Here is a 13,011-nt window from a genome sequence, read left to right on the forward strand (position 1 = left end):
ACATCTGGAATTACACTGGGGCTACATGTAACATTGACCTCATCAGAGTGTTTAAAGCCATGCCACCTTTTTTGTAGGTGCAATTGTTCAGGAGTGTCTAACCCCTGAGCAAGGAAAGGATTCTTACTAAGGCTGTGTACACTGAATTACTGGCTTAAAACACAGCTAAAGGTAAAGGTAAAGGTACCCCTGCCCATACGGGCCAGTCTTGACAGACTCTAGGGTTGTGCGCTCATCTCACTCTATAGGCCAGGAGCCAGCACTGTCTGCAGACACTTCCGGGTCACGTGGCCAGCGTGACAAGCTGCATCTGGCGAGCCAGCGCAGCACACGGAACGCCGTTTACCTTCCCGCTATAAAGCGGTCCCTATTTATCTACTTGCACTTAAGAGTGCTTTCGAACTGCTAGGTTGGCAGGCGCTGGGACCGAACGACGGGAGCGCACCCCGCCGCGGGGATTCGAACCGCCGACCATGCGATCGGCAAGTCCTAGGCACTGAGGTTTTACCCACAGCGCCACCCGCGTCCCACAAAACACAGCTAGGTGGCTCTTTTACTCAATTTGGATCAAAGCACTGTTGGGGGGGGGGGAAATGCATCAATATGCAGTATTTCACAAGAAACAACAGGACATATATTGATTGTGGCTAATGGCACGTGTATGCCACTTCCAAAACCAGCAATGGGAGTGCACTGGATGAGGAGCAAATGGGTGTGCATGCAAAGCCTAACTACCACTCTGCCTCCAGCACATCCTGAATTCTGTCCCGTTTCCCCCTTGAGCTGGTGGAGCCCCAGCGGTATTGTTAGGTTTCTGTATCTCACCTCCACTCACTACAGGTGTACGTTGAGGACAGAATCACTGTGTTACTAACTGACAACATTTGATAAATGACATGCAATTGTGTTTTGGCAGCTGACAGTTTACGAGATTTCAAAGTTGACGCTTGCCAAAATCAAAGCCTTCAAGAGGTTCCAGTGGAAAGCTTTTGAATTTCAGGCTGTCAGGCAAAATGTCACATGCAAAGCCTGGCCACCTTCCAAATTTTGCCATTCACATTTTAAGTAAATTTTCATTATTTTGGAATACTCATTTCAGATTCAGTATCGTGCACTAATGGCATTTTCTCCTTTTTGGCAAATGTCTGATGGCCAGTTTCCCAAAAGCAGGGATCTGACAAAAGATGAGGTGAGAGAACAGAAGCCAGAATCCTGTTGGAATCATGGTGGTACATAAAGCACCCTGTAGAAACTCAACAGACATTCACAGCACATGACATGGATGTAGTTTAAACACTGGTTTTTTAATGCTTTTAAGCACAATAGCCACTTTTATTCAGTTCTATGCCATTTAGGACCTGTCTGTTTAAGAGATCATCTTCCTCCATACAAATCTCACAGGCCTTCCACAGGTCTGCCTTCCAACAGGGCAAAATTTCAGATAGCTGCCCCCCCAAAAAAATTAAAATTGGAGCTGTACTTCACTCTTCCTGCACCTAAGTCAGCATTCCCAAATCTGGTGCCCTCCAGATGTTTTGGACTACAACTCCCATCAGCCCCAGTAAACACATACTGGCTGACTGGAGAACAGCAGGTTGGCAAAGGCTGCCCTAAAGTGTTCCTTTAATATGCAAGAGCAAGAATTAACTGCCTGTGGAGGGACTTGCTCTGGTGCTCCTGTATGAGAATTACCGGTCGTTTCTGGTTCCATATCCTGGTTTTTAAGTGTGAAGAGCCTTGGGAATAATAGTACCTTTTCCTTTAAAAATCTTCTACTTTTAACTTAATGACTTCCCCTCTTGTCACATACAAAGCATTCCAGGGTGGAGTTTCCCTCACTAGCCTGATCCGTCAACAGAAGAGGATAATCTTTTCCATTCACACCTCTTAATTCTACTTACCTGGGCTGCTGGAAGTAACTAATTGTTCAGTTCATCTATGTAGGTGATGAAACTCATGTGACTGGAGTGTAATGAAAGATCCCCCTGGTGATACTGGTCACTTTTGCCTGGTTGATTCTCAACCCTGTCTCTTCACTCTCAGGGCATAAACATGGGGCAGAGTAAGGAGGCAGTTCAGGAATCAGTAGTAGGCCCCTTACCGTGTTTTTATTCATCCCGGGGGGGGGGTGTGGTGTGGTTATGGGGTGGACAGGCAGGGGGACAAGTGGTATAACAATGAAATAAATAGCATTTTGACTCACACTGTTAAAGCTGAGCATATGCTCCATTTAGTAACTTGGGAAGGGACCATTCTTCTGCCAACAGTTCTGTGAAGAAAGGCATCTATAAATCTATGACCGGACAAGAGTTCAGTAGAGCTTGTGTATCTACACATATGCATGCTGATGTTCTTTCCATTAGATTTCTTTTTAAAATTTACTCCAGCTTATTTTATTATTGCTTCTAAAGAAGATTACATTTGTCCTAGTTTGAACTTGGAATATAATTTTAGTTTAATTTTTAACTGAGCCACAGCCCTCTGCTTTTTTTTTTTTTTTTAAAGAACTGTCAGATTGTTACACAAGAACTGGAATGGCTCCCTTCAAACTTCCTTTGCTTTCATGCCTCCCTTTCCTTCCCATAAATTTCCACTGTGACTTGACACAAGGGTTATTCTGCTGGTGAAGCAGGGGGAATTCCACTGAACTGCGGTGGAATCTTTGAAATATTTTGGTATCTGGGGCATTTTTTTTCTGGATAAAAATTGGAAGCACACACTACACTACCCCATACTTAAAAAGTAAAATAAAGTACACACATATTGTCTTGATTAGCTCTCAAAACTATAGGCAGGATACATCCTTCCTGCAACTATCCAGATAGCACTGCCTGCTGGTGTTTCACTGTCCTTTTGTCCTGCCGCAGCTCAGGAATATTAATTTGCTTTCTGAGCAATGGTGATGCTTCAGGGACACTTCTGTGCCTGTCAGCTGAAGTATTGGCTGCATCAAAGAATCCTGTGTGTCCTTACTGTATTTCTCAGGATGATGTCAATGCTCATATGCTGGCAGAGAAAGAGTAATCAATATGGTATTGGGCTTCCTTGCATCAGCAGTTAAGAGTAGTTGTGCACCCAGCATAGTGGCTTTCGATGCAATCCTATACGTATCCGCACAGAAATAAATCCCACTGAGTTCCATGGGACTTACTCCTAGGTAGGTGTGTATAACATTGTGGCCTTCATTTTTCAAGGCAGCCTAGTTCCCCTCTCTTGGTACACTAGTATGTCCTAGCACATAGTTTGGGAATCATTGCTTTAAAACACAAGGGGGAAGAAAGAGGGAACCATGACTTATATAATTGTAGAGTTGGAAGGGACCCGGAGGGTGCTCTCATTCAGCCCCCTGCAATGAAGAATATTTTAAATTATGATGTATTTTAAATTATGATGTAGCTAAGTTAGTTGAATGTTAGTCCCATTGAAATCAACAGAACTGAGTCATTTCTGTGAGAACTAATTTCAACTAACTTAGCCTGGATCTATCCTAAAGTACTTGGGTCATTCCATTTCCCTCTTTCTTTCCCACTTCCTTTCTTTACTATCCCTCTTCTTGACTTCAGGTGAGTGGGAGGAAAAGCTGTTTGGCTGTTTGTTTGTGTGTGTGAGAGAGAGATGTGTAAAACAGAGAAGCATCTTAAGGAAGTGTTAGGGCATGATTGGGGAACTTGCTGCCCTCCAGATACTGGTGGACTACCAACTCTCAGCATCGCTGACCATTGGCCATGCTTGGTCAATGAGAAAAGATCAGCAGATCATCAGTCATCAGTCAAGTACAGATATAAAGTTAGTGACTTATCTTAAGAGTACTGATTTATGCAGAATGACCTGCTTTTTAATTCTGTACTGGCTAGTTTCACGAGCTAGAAAGAAGACACCAGGGAGGTGACAAAGGGCCAGGGGGAAGTGCCATAGCTCAGTGACTTAGCATCTGCCTTATATTTAGAAAGTCCCAGGTTCAGTTCCTGGTGTCTCCAGGTATGGTGAGGCAAAATGCTTGTCTGAAATTCTGGACAGCAGCTGCCACCTAGAGTAAACAATGTTGAGCTAGATGGAATGATGGTCTGACTCAAAGTATGACAGTTTCTTATGCCCCTGTGTCAAGCCTGTTAAGAAGGGATCTTGAATGGCTGTGATATACCTGGAGGAAATTGCCCCTGAACAGAACAGAACCAGCAGCCTTTCAAAAACTGTTGGGACTCTACATGCTCCTTCTGTTATAGTACTTGGATCACTTTTGAACCAGCTTCTTCAATACCATCATTTGGCCATCAGGGATGAGGACATTCTAGCTCAGCCGAAACCAAGCCAAGCATTCTCTTGACTTGCAAGCTGCCATGGTAGTGACAGGAGGAGGAGGTGAAGGTAGTTATGATTAGATGGGCTCAGGACATTGGACATACCATCTTGATGAGTGAGTGGGAAACACTCTGGAAAATAAACATGAACTTTGCAGCATGCTACCATTAAAGAAAACATGTTAAAGATGCAGTATAGTTGGTATCAAAACTTTCAAATATATATAAAAACATAGCAAACAACTGTTGGCTGTGCAGGGAAGGTGAAGGAGATACGTATCACATGTGGTGGACATGCAGAAAGATTAGAGAGTTTTGGAATCTCATTTATGATGAGCTGAAAAAGATCTTTAAGTTAACCTTCTTAAAAAAGCCAGAAGCCTTTCTGCTTGGAATTTCAGGTAAAGACATTCCAAAAATCTAAGAGAAAATTGTCTATATGCAACGGCTGCAGCCCGAATACTGATCGCAATGAATTGGAAAGGGGGGAAAGTTCCAACCTTATCAGATTGGCAGTGCAAATTACTGGAATATGCGGAAATGGCGCAATTGACTAACAGGCTAAGAGGTAATACAAGACAATCATTTATTCAAAATTGGGATATGTATAAGAGATATCTACAGAATTACAGCGGTACAATATCTGTGGCAGCATTTGAATGACCCTTGTCTAAACGAACTGTTAAGAAACAAGAAAAAAGGTACGAATTGTTGTAAGAAAGTATTAGGAATTACAGAAAGAGTAAGGTAATAATGCTAAGTACATTCATCACCAGAAAGGTTATATGCATCGGGAAATGATAAGAAGTCTATTCTATGTTAGCAAAAAGATAGGAAAAAAGAGATTGCATAAATTTAATTTAAATTTAATTTTTGTAAACATATATAAGATTATTAGTACATGATTGTTTTCATCTTGGTATATTGTGTATATTAACTACGAATTTCAATAAAGTATTTAAACTGGGGGGGGGGGAGACGTCTGGGCTTGGCAGCCAGTCTCCAAGTCAACACCTCCAGCCTTACAGGCCCCAAGGAGATGTACTTTGCCATGGAGAGCTTATGCTGTTTGCCTGGGTGCCTCTCTGCTTCTTTATGCTCAGCATGTCTCTTTATAAATAAACAGTTATCGTAAAAACAGCACACGTCTCCAGTGCTCTCTCCTCACAAGGAAACTAAATTCTGTGTAGCACTGCTTCTGAAACTTCTCACTGCTTGGGGAAGGAGGGAGTGTGTAACACCATTATTGCAAGAGACAATGTGGCCTGTTAGATTTCATTCAATTATTAGTTGAAAGGGGAAGCCTTTTTTTAGTTTAGGGTGTGCATTTGCCACAGAAAAGAAGAGATGAAGGCTGTTTAGGCCCTGCAGGAACCAGCAAATATTCCTTTTAATAGCCTATATGAGGCCCCACAAGTGGAGCTTCCTTTTGCCTATATTTAGAAATTGCCAGTGCACAGAAAGAGCATAAATGCTTGTCCATTGTCTGTTTCGTTAACATAGTTATTTGGATGGATGCTGGATCCATCTGTTGTGCTGCCTGCTGTCTTACTGTTTAAAAGGCTGATACACCACACATGGCTCGTAGGAAGGGAGCCCTGAGAGCCGACAAGGCTTCAGTGCTTACGTCCCATTCGATTATCTTCATATGAATTAAACCATTTCCAGAAGGGAATGCATTTTGCTTTATTTATTTATAGTTTGATTCTGTGCAACAATGAAATCTGTAGCTTGTTGGAGCAAGGGAAGAAGAAATTCCACCAGCGAGATCTCTGCCACTCATCTTACATGCAGGACAAATTGATTTTGAGGATGTTGATGCTTGTCAGCGTTACTGTTTTAGATTTGTGGCTATGTGTCCTGCTTTCGAATGCCATCTATCTGTGACTTCTATTGTGTGTTTTCAAAGGTGTCTAGTACAGTAGAGAAAATGAGCTGCTATGAAAATAAGAATGCTCTGTGAACTCCTGGTTCAAATCTTGCTTCATCCCTAATTCACTGGGAAGCCTCAGACGAACCGCCATCTCAGCCTTAGAGATAATAAAACTAGACTATTTTACAGGGCCGTTGTAAGGATTATTGAGGGCTTGTGAAGTGATTTGTGTGTGATTTGGTCCCTGTGAGTGATGGGGGGGGGGGAGCGGGAATTACCACAGGGACCCTCCTTGCTTTCTGTCACCAGCAGTCATAACCCAGATAAAATAGATTATTAGCCTGGCAGCTTCCCTTGTGAGGAAGTTGCACAGAATGAGTGCTGCTACAGAGATGACTACTCAGAGCTGCCAGCCTAAATTTAGGTGGTCAAGCAGGGCTTTCTACAATGATTTATGGATTGCAGGGGCACTTTATGGGTCAAGAGATTCCTTCTAGCACCCTGGCAGCGGTCCATTTAGGGCTTTGGATTTAAGAACCAGCACCTTAAATTGTGTTTGGAAGCAAACTGATAAGCAGTGTCAATTTTATATAGGGTTAAAGGTAAAGGTAAAGGGACCCCTGACTGTTAGGTCCAGTCGCAGATGACTCTGGGGTTGCGGCGCTCATCTCGCTTTACTGGCCGAGGGAGCTGGTGTACAGCTTCCGGGTCATGACTAAGCTGCTTCTGGCGAACCACAGCAGCGCATGGAAACGCCATTTACCTTCCTGCCAGAGTGGTACCTATTTATCTACTTGCACTTTGACGTGCTTTCGAACTGCTAGGTTGGCAGGAGCAGAGACCAAGCAACGGGAGCTCACGCCGTCACGGGGATTCGAACCGCCGACCTTCTGATCAGCAAGCCCTAGGCTCTGTGGTTTAGACCACAGCGCCACCCGCATCTCATAGTGCCACCTGCGCTATGGGTTAATGTATTCCAAACATGTTCCAGATCATGTAGACAAGACAATGCACACAAGACCTGCTCTGACAGTTTACCAAGCATAAGTAAGTCAGGGTCAGAACCTCCTTCCATTAACCTTGCCCCTCCATGCATTCAGTAAACACAGATGGTCTTATGCACAGGGTTATTCTCGGTCTACCTTGTTCCAGGACGCTGCCTTCAAGCAGCTCATCAAGCTTTGTCCAGACTGTCAACAGATGTAAAACCTCTATAGCACCACTGACTCTCAGGAGCTGTGCCAATTTGCAAGAGCTATAAGCTAGGGTTTGACCCAGGATCTGAGAGCAAACGTGCCTGGCCTGCTGGTTTCAATGATCCTCAAACTGAAGCCACTCCTAAAAATCAATTAGACAGCACTTTGTTTCTTATCACAGTAGCAGCAACCACAGCACTCTCCTGGAAATGGGAAAAAAGGGCAGAGGGAAATAACCACAGAACAAAAAGACAGGGGGAAAAATATATAATCTGGGATAATCAGCGGACTTTCTGGGATCCCAACCGCAAATCCTTTGACAAAATACAAGAAGACAGAAGGGACTTGGTTTCAGATGAAAAGTCAGCTAAATAGGTGAATGAGTCCCCTTTAAACTGTCATCATTAATTTGAGCCAAACTTAATTTTAAAAAGCTAAACCAAAACAGCTGGATCTAGGAAGTGATGCTGACCTCTGCACTGGCTGTTTTCCTGTTCTCCGCTCAGTTGATCATCAGCTTCCACTTAAAGCAGACTAGAGGAGCCGACACGCTAGCTAGAATCTGTTATTTTCTGAATATTATTTTTTGACATTATCAGCTTGAAGCTAACTCCATTTCCTGAAAAGGAAGCTCTCTTGAAGTATCCTCTTTATTGGTTCAGCTGAAATATTTAGGTTCCAATCCAAGAAGCATTATGCCAAAACCAATGGGATGCCATTTCACCAAATGGCTGGAATGAATATGGGAATGTAGTCATAGTTGGAGAAGAAGCAGGACCTTTATGACATCAGCCACCATTCACCCAATCCCTGCTCTTATCTCAGATATCTTTTCCAGGCATGCAGATTGGCTCTGAGCTGAGGGTGGAGATCCATTAAGGTGGAAACCACCATCTGCACAATGTAACACTCACACTGTGGGTTGTTTACATTTAGCAGAACATATTTTGTAAAGCTGGGCCTGGTTGCAAGGAAGATGCAGAACACAAAACTTCTGCTAGGCAGGAGACATACGGCCATCTGCTAAAAAACCTGCCTTTAATACTCCTCCTCCTCCTCCTCCTCCTCCTACTACTAATTAAAAAAACAGCTCTGCCCCAACAGCCTGCAGAGGTGGAGACTAACCGTTAGGCTACCGCATCCTTTCCTTTGTGATTTGTTTAATACATGGTAACATCCATTTAGGGCTACTAATGTCGCATGGAGCTCCAGCTCTCATTCTTATCATGCTAGCATGCTGCTGCTTTAGCACGGCCTGAATTTGAAGAGGTATTACAACTTGCATACCTCAACTACTCCATCTTTGAAGCTCAGTATACACCATCAGGTGAAATTAGGCTGCAGTTCAGCCTGGTACCTAGCCGCACATACAGCTTATAAACATCTATTTTACTATAAATATAATTTTAAATAAACAAGATATAAATAAACAGTTCAAAAAAGAACACCTCCTATTGAGTACTCAGTTCATGTGGTAAGACCCAATCAGTCTTACCCCATTGTGTTAGCACTCAATAAAAGAACTGCTAATTATTTTAGTAAGTGCAAGGGCCAGCATTTTTTAATTGCTTTCTTGATTATAAAGAGAAGCATGACGGCCTATCATTAGAGCAGAGAGGCATTGACTATATCAACACCGAATTTTTATTACATCGCAAGTATATAAAACAAGAGCTTTCTGTTTTGGTACTGTACGCTTTGCACCATATCGACTTACTTTTATTGATCTTTAATAAAAAATGTATAAGTTGAAAGTGTTTTCCCAAACGGCATAAATTAATCGTTATTGCTCCACAGAAAACAAGAAATTGCACTGCAGTAATTAACATTTCCTGGCACCTAATCTGAAAGAGCGCATTGCAAGAAACAGGCCTCAAGGTGTTGCGGAAGTTTAAGAATGCTGCCAACACTAGCGTATGCCTGTTCACCATTCTTATCCCTTGATGCCAAGATCTTTTTATATAAGTGGGCATTTTTGTTTTTGTTTTTAAATGCTAGTACCCTTCTCAGCACAAGCTCATTGTCAGTGTTCAACTCAGCTCAGGTCTGGGAGGCTCACCCCGTTGTCCTTAGCCCTGAGGAGTTAGCTAAAGAGCAACAAAGCATTTGACTCAGGAAGCCAAGTTGGCTTTAATAATCAGTTAGGCAGCAATAGAAATGTCAATAAGAGTGAGACATACTGTACAAAGCAGAAGGCCATAGGAGTGTTGATTTGAAGACATCTCATACTGCAGGTTTTCATCTCATCTAGGGAGCTGATATAGGGAGCTGGCTGGAAGCCAGCTGGAGCCTGACAAGGGTCTAGCTGGATGGTCAGCAAGACTATATTTTTTCGCCCTAGGCTACCAGCTTCTAAAATCTAGGCTTTCATAGCAACCTGAAGGTCAATAACTACTGGTTGCAATGTTGTTGTTGTTTAGTCATTTAGTCGTGTCCGACTCTTAGTGGCCCCATGGACCAGAGCACGCCAGGCACTCCTGTCTTCCACTGCCTCCCGCAGTTTGGTCAGACTCATGCTGGTAGCTTCGAGAACACTATCCAACCATCTCGTCCTCTGTCGTCCCCTTCTCCTTGTGCCCTCCATCTTTCCCAACATCAGGGTCTTTTCCAGGGAGTCTTCTCTTCTCATGAGGAGGCCAAAATATTGGAGTCTCAGCTTCAGGATCTGTCCTTCCAGTGAGCACTCAGGGCTGATTTCCTTCAGAATGGATAGGTTTGATCTTCTTGCAGTCCATGGGACTCTCAAGAGTCTCCTTCAGCACCATAATTCAAAAGCATCAATTCTTCGGCTATCAGCCTTCTTTATGGTCCAGCTCTCATTTCCATACATCACTACTGGGAAAACCATAGCTTTAACCATACGGACCTTTGTAGGCAAGGTGATGACTGGTTGCAATAGGAACCAACTAATAGTCCTTTAATTATCACCACAAAAACAAATCATATACATTTCCCCCTCTTTTGCAGTGGTGACCTTGAGTATGAAATCATTGAGGATGTATCTCCAGCTTTGATACTTTGCTGCCATCCAGGCTGTTCCTCTGATAAGATGCTATGCATCCTTTCCTTATTTCTTTTCTACCTCACCTCTCTGGGTTAGTGTGTGTGTGTGTGTGTGTGTGTGTGTGTGTGTGTGTGATTTCTTTGCTTCAAGCCTTGCTACTCTGCCTGGCTGGGAGGCAGAGCAATTTTTTTTTTGTTTCCATTAGCAATGTGCAAACTCTACTCCACTCTACTTCTATCTGGGCTCCTAATTATGAGCTTTCTCTGAGAACGATTTTTTTATATATAAAAAAGATCTTTTCTGAGAATTCTAAATTAGCTCATAATTTTCTGTCACATGCATATTCTTGAAGCGTTGTTAGTAACATCAAATGGTCTTCTGGCAACTTAGACCAACAGCTTTATTCTGACATGTTCTTTCAGGGTACATATATGTATAAACCAGAGGAAAGGAACCTTCTGGATGCTGGACTACAGCTCCATCATTCCCATTGGCCATGGGGTTGATGGGAGTTGGAGTGTAGAACATCTGAAAGGCCACAGGTTCTCCATCCCTAATCTAAACTAAATATAATAAACACTGTGGCTCATCTGCACTATACGTTGCATGGACAATGGTCAGTCTGATGGGACTTGTAGACCACAAAATATAGAGGGTACCAGGTTGGGGAAGTGTGCAAATAGCTCAAGAGGAATCAGTGCTAAAGCTGACACCTGTATGACATTCAGTCCTGTCCCAGATATGGGTACTTGGGTATCAGCCCCACAAATTTCACTGCAGCTTACTTCAGCACATGTGATTTCAGCATCAGAGTACCCATCTATCTCTTCAAAAGCAAATTAAAGGCTGTGTATACCTTTAAATGGGAATGTGGGTGGCACCGTGGGTTAAACCACAGAGCCTAGGACTTGCTGATCAGAAAGTCGGTGGTTCAAATCCCTGCGACGGGATGAGTTCCCATTGCTTGGTCCCTGCTCCTGCCAACCTAGCAGTTCGAAAGCACGTCAAAGTGCAAGTAGATAAATAGGTACCGCTCCGGTGAGAAGGTAAAGGGCGTTTCCGTACGCTGCTCTGTTTCGCCAGAAGCGGTTTAGTCATGCTGGCCACATGACCCGGAAGCTGTACACCGGCTCCCTTGGCCAATAAAGCGAGATGAGCACTGCAACCCCAGAGTCGGTCACGACTGGACCTAATGGTCAGGGGTCCCGTTACCTTTATACCTTTAAAGCATATCCAAAACACATTCTTCCTCTCAAAGAATTCTGGGCACTGTAGTTTGTTATGGGTTGCTGGGAGTTGTAGCTCTGACAGGTAAAATACATTGCCCAGAATTATTTCAGGGAAAGAATGCGCATTAAAGGTCTAATGTGAATGTGGCCCCATTCACAACATGTCTTTAAAAAAGCCCATAGATAATTCCTCTATAGGGATGTGGCATAACCATTCTTAGTATAAGCTGTAGGAAAGGAGAAACTGGCACAAACAAGGTTTAGTTACATCAGGATTAGATCACAGTATGTTGCAAGTGTGTCCATTTAAAGCCCTAAATGGCCTCGGTCCTGTATACCTGAAGGAGTGTCTCCACTCCCATCATTCAGCCCGGACACTGAGATCCAGTGCCGAGGGCCTTCTGGTGGTTCCCTCATTGCGAGAAGTGAGGTTACAAGAAACCAGACAGAGGGCCTTCTCGGTAGTGGTGCCCACCCTGTGGAACTCCCTCCCTTCAGATGTGAAGGAAATAAGCAGCTATCCTATCTTTAAAAGACATCTGAAGGCAGCCCTGCTTAGGGAAGTTTTTAAATATTTAATGCTGTATTGTTTTTAACACTTGATTGGGAGCCGCCCAGAGTGGCTGGGGAAACTCAGCCAGATGGGCGGGGTATAAATAAATTATTATTATTATTATTATTATTATTATTATTATTATTATTATTAGAGAACAGTTGAAAATGGATGTTTGGGGTCCTAGAAATTAGGGTTGTATCCACACAAAACCCATGATGTTGTGGGTGGGTGTATTCCCTGATCACAACCACCATTCATTCACCCTGGGTGAATGTGCAAGGAAGAAAAGGCGCAGATAACCTGATCAAGTAGAGAGAGTCCAAACAGGTATGGAGCAAACACAACACCCACTCCTAGAATCATAGAATCATAGAGTTGGAAGAGACCACAAGGGCCATCGAGTCCAACCCCCTGCCAAGCAGGAAACACCATCAGAGCACTCCTGACATATGGTTGTCAAGCCTCTGCTTAAAGACCTCCAAAGAAGGAGACTCCACCACACTCCTTGGCAGCAAATTCCACTGTCGAACAGCTCTTACTGTCAGGAAGTTCTTCCTAATGTTTAGGTGGAATCTTCTTTCTTGTAGTTTGGATCCATTGCTCCGTGTCCGCTTCTCTGGAGCAGCAGAAAACAACCTTTCTCCCTCCTCTATGTGACATCCTTTTATATATTTGAACATGGCTATCATATCACCCATTAACCTCCTCTTCTCCAGGCTAAACATGCCCAGCTCCCTTAGCCGTTCCTCATAAGGCATTGTTTCCAGGCCTTTGACCATTTTGGTTGCCCTCCTCTGGACACGTTCCAGTTTGTCAGTGTCCTTCTTGAACTGTGGTGCCCAGAACTGGACACAG

Source organism: Podarcis pityusensis (genome assembly GCF_964106645.2).
Source record: "Podarcis pityusensis genome assembly, chromosome: 5".
NCBI classification, from domain to species: Eukaryota; Metazoa; Chordata; class Lepidosauria; order Squamata; family Lacertidae; genus Podarcis; species Podarcis pityusensis.